Genomic DNA, 4,599 nt, shown 5'->3' with positions numbered 1-4,599 from the left:
ACAGCTAAGAAACAAGAACCACGTTCACTAAGCAGCTGTGAGGCTGGGGGGAAGGAGGAGCCCCAGGTGATGGGAGGTGTTGGTGCTGACTGATTAGAGACAGGGAGGGCTGAGGAGAAAGTCATCAGTGAGCCTAGGAAGCCCTCGGAGATTATGAATTCTGATCTTGATGTTTATTTACATTGAGATTACTATATTTATTTCATCGGAGATTATGAATTCTGATCTTGATGTTTATTTACATTGAGATTACTATATTTATTTCCTATTGCTTCTGTAACAAATAACCACAACTTTAGTAGCTTAAAGTAACACATATTTACTGTTTCACAATTCTAGAGGTCCGAAATTCAAAATGGGTGGGCAGGGCTGTGTTGGACCCTTCTGGTGGCTGCAGGGGAGAATTCGTTTCTTTGCCTTCTCCAGCTTCTAGAAGCTGTCCTTGTTCCACGACACACAGCTGTGCATCACTGCGACCTCTGCTTCTGTCGTCACATCTCCTTCTCTGGCTCTGACACTTCCACCTGTCTCTTATAGGAACCTTTTGGATTCCATTGGGCCCACTGGGATGGTCCAGGCTATGCCATGGAAAGTGACACATTCACAGTTTTGGGGATTGGAATGTGGGCCTATTTGGAGGGCCACTAGAAGTGGAAACGGGCCAGGCACGGTGGCGCAGGCCTGTAATCCCAGCACTTTAGGAGGCTGAGGTGGGCGGATCACCTGGGGCCAGGAGTTCAAGACCAGCCTGGCCAACGTGATGAAACCCCATCTCTACTAAAAATATAAAAATTAAGGCTGGGAGCGGTGGCTCACGCCGGTAATCCCAGCACTTTGGGAGGCCGAGGCAGGTAGCTCGCGAGGTCAGGGGTTCAAGACCAGCCTGGCCCATATGGTAAAACCCCATCTCTACTAAAAATACAAAAATTAGCTGGGCATGGTGGCGTGCGCCTGCAGTCCCAGCTACTCGGGAGCCTGAGGCAGAAGAATCACTTGAACCTGGGAGGCGGAGGTTGCAGTGATTCGAGATCATGCCACTTCACTCCCGCCTGGGTGACAGAGCAAGACTCCATCTAAAAAAAAAAAAATTAGCCAGGCATGGCGGCACACAACTGTAATCCAAGCTGCTTGGGAGGCTGAGGCAAGAGAATCGCTTCAGCCCAGGGGGTTGACATACAGTAGGTGTAGTTGTAGTGAGCCAAGATCGAGCCACTGCACTCCAGCCTGGGCAACAGAGCGAGACGTCTCAAAAAAAAAAAAAAAAAAAAAAAAAAAGTCTGCAGGCTCTTAGATATCAGGACTTGCATGAGTCACACAGAGAAAATGGTGGGACGCACAAAAGGGGATGAGTGCTCCAGGAGAGAGCTGAGAGAGAAGGGCAGGGGCCTGAGAAAGCCCCATGCCCAGCAGTCATTCTGCAGATGTTTGCAGAGCGCCTGCTGTGGGCCAGCAAGGGACTGGGAGCTAGGGAGAGCACAGAAATTAATCAAATGCAAGTGCACCCTGGAGGAGCTCACTACCAAGAAGTGGACACATAAAGGAAGATGATGATGACCAAAGAGTCACACATGAGAGACTCAAACAAGGTAATCCATGGAGAAAAAGACTGCAGTGCTCCAGAAAGGCTTCACGAGGTGGTGCATTTGAGCTTAGAAAGAGGAACAGGAGAGAAGCTTCTAGAAGTGAAGGAGGTGCATCAAGATGGCCACTGGTGCGGTGGCTGGAAGGGCCTTGGTGGCCTGTGAGAGCGGGGTCCTGCCTGTTGCCTTACAAAGCCATTGCCCACAGCTGGAGGGACCCTGGGCGTGGGTGTGAGGGCTCATTAGCTCACCTGGCCTCTGCGTATTCAAATCTTACCACCAGGGGGGGCACAAGAGCCAAAGTGGACCCTGAGCCTGAGCTGGGGTTTCTTTCCCAGAAACAGGACGCCTTGAGGGAAGGGAGGAAAAGTGTTCCCACTCCAGCACCACAAAGCCTGGAAGGCCTGGCTGCTTCCATGTGATTTCTGACTCAGGGGCTTACCCATATTTTCCTCTTCCAGTTAAGGCAAAACGTAATTTTTCCATCGCTCCCTTTCCTGGTTGCCTGTAGGACTAACTGCCTGTAACAAATGCACTGTGGCCCAGAGGTTTACTGTGCCATAGAATGTCAGGAGGAATGAAAGACACTTCCTGGGCCGGGCGCGGTGGCCCACGCCTGTAATCCCAGCACTTTGGGAGGCCGAGGCGGGCGGATCACGAGGTCAGGAGATCGAGACCATCCTGGCTAGCACGGTGAAACCCCGTCTCTACTAAAAAATACAAAAACCTAGCCGGGCGAGGTGGCGGGCGCCTGTAGTCCCAGCTATTCGGGAGGCTGAGGCAGGAGAATGGTGTAAACCCGGGAGGCGGAGCTTGCAGCGAGCTGAGATCCCGCCACCGCACTCCAGCCTGGGCCACAGAGCGAGACTCCGTCGCAAAAAAAAAAAAAAAAAAAAAAAAAGAAAGACACCTCCTGATCCAAAATGCTGTGAACCAAAAAGTATCTGAGACAGATCTCAATCAATTTAGAAAGTTTACTTTGCCAGAGTTACAGACGGGCGCCCAGGAGGCAGGTCTGTGCCTTCTGCAAAGATGATTATTTTGAGGGCCTCAATATTTAAAAGGCGGCTGTCCGGGAAAGAGGAAGAAAGTTTTTTTTTTTAAGGTGTGGGTAAGTAAGAGACAAACGGTTGCATTCTTTTGAGTCTTTGAGCATCCTCTCACTGAATGCACAATTTACATGGCGGAGGAGGGTAGAGAAATCGTCACCTATGCTTGTCTAGCACAGTGAATCTGCATTTTTACATTGGAGGAAGCAATCAGATACACGTTTGTCTCAGGTGAGCAGAGGGATGACTTTGAGTTCTGTCCTTTGTTCTGTACCTGTAAAGATAAGCTATCAATTTACATTGTGATGGTGAAATTCAAAGAACTGTTTTAGGGCAAATATCATAGGGTCCACAAGAAATTTCCTCGTGGGCAAATTGTGAGAGAAGTGCATAGTTTTGTTTGTTTTTTTTTTTTTTTTTTTTTGAGACGGAGTCTGGCTCTGTCGCCCAGGCTGGAGTGCAGTGGAGTGATCTCGGCTCACTACAAGCTCCGCCCCCCGGGTTCATGCTATTCTCCTGTCTCAGCCTCCCGAGTAGCTGGGACTACAGGCGCCCACCACCACACCTGGCTAATTTTTTTTGTATTTTTAGTAGAGATGGGGTTTCTCCATGTTAGCAAGGATGGTCTCGATCTCCTGACCTCATGATCCACCTGCCTCAGCCTCCCAAAGTGCTGGGATTACAGGCCTGAGCCAAACCACCCGGCGAGAAGTGCATAGCTTTTTAAAAAATATTTGTAGCTATCTTATTTAGGAATGGGAGGCAGGTTTGCCTGTGGCAGTTCCGAGCTTGATTTTTCCCTTTGGCTTATTGATTTTGGGGTCCCCATATTTATTTTCCTTTCACAATACTCTTATACAGGCGACGAGACTGAGGCCCAGAGAGGAGGCTGCCTGCCTAACAGAGACCAAAGAGTCAGAACCAAGAGTAGAACTCAGACCCCCTCACTTCAAGTCCAATGCTCTTATCACATAAAAAGGATGCCTTAATTATATGAATGTGGCACTGAACTATTTAGGCTGACGCCAATTCTTTCTTCAGTGTAAACAATAATAGCAATGGGAGCAACAGGCAGCATTTCTGTGGCAGGTAGGTTCTAAGGCCTCCCTGTGGATTTCCTCTGCCAACACTCATGTTTACCCTAATAAGTTGTTTCTATTATAAACTTAAATATTTACCGAACTCCTCCCACCAGTACTTGTTAACTTGAAAGAAGGGAGAGATGAGATAAAACCTTTCTTTTCCTGAGACCTGTCTCCCAAGATAGATGGACGCAGGCCCAAAAGGGCAGAATGGAACATTGTCTGTTTTTTGACCTTCCCACCCTCCAGGGTGCTTCACACGCCTCCCCTGTGCTGGAATCATCCTGGACACGGGTTAGGATGCATAAAGTCAAGCATCACCAAAATTCCTCTGCTTGTCCTCTTGGCATTAGGTGCAGTTTAGGCCCTGCCTCTCCTTCCTTGTCCTCCTTCCTCCCCATCTACCACCATTGGTAGTTTCCCCAGTGCAGCCAGCTGCCTGCTTCTGTGTCTTTGCATATACAGTTCCCTCTGCTCGGAATTCCCTCCTCCACCTTGACTACTGACTCCACCTTCCCAAGTCATCAGCTGCTGCAATGTCCCCTGCTCTGGGAAGCCTCCTGGACTCAGATTGACTTGGGGATATGCCCTGGGCCCCTAGTTGTTATTAGCTTCTGCTGCTCTGCCTCTGATCTCTCCCTCCCCTTCCCGCCCTGACACCTCATGGGGTTTTGCCCTGCCCTCTCCAGCCTTCATCCCATTGCCCCGCCTTCATTCACTTCTCTCACCTGAACTACTCCACAGCCTCCTAGCAGATTTGCACCTGGTCCTCAGCTCAACTTTCATCTCCCACTGCTCCCCTCATATTACCTAATTGCATCTCCCGAAATACAACATCTCCATTTTCTGTGTTTTTTTTTTTTTTTTTTTTTTTTTTTTTTTTTTTGG

Source organism: Theropithecus gelada, chromosome 11, assembly GCF_003255815.1.
Source record: "Theropithecus gelada isolate Dixy chromosome 11, Tgel_1.0, whole genome shotgun sequence".
NCBI lineage: Eukaryota > Metazoa > Chordata > Mammalia > Primates > Cercopithecidae > Theropithecus > Theropithecus gelada.
This window is presented reverse-complemented; position numbering follows the sequence as displayed.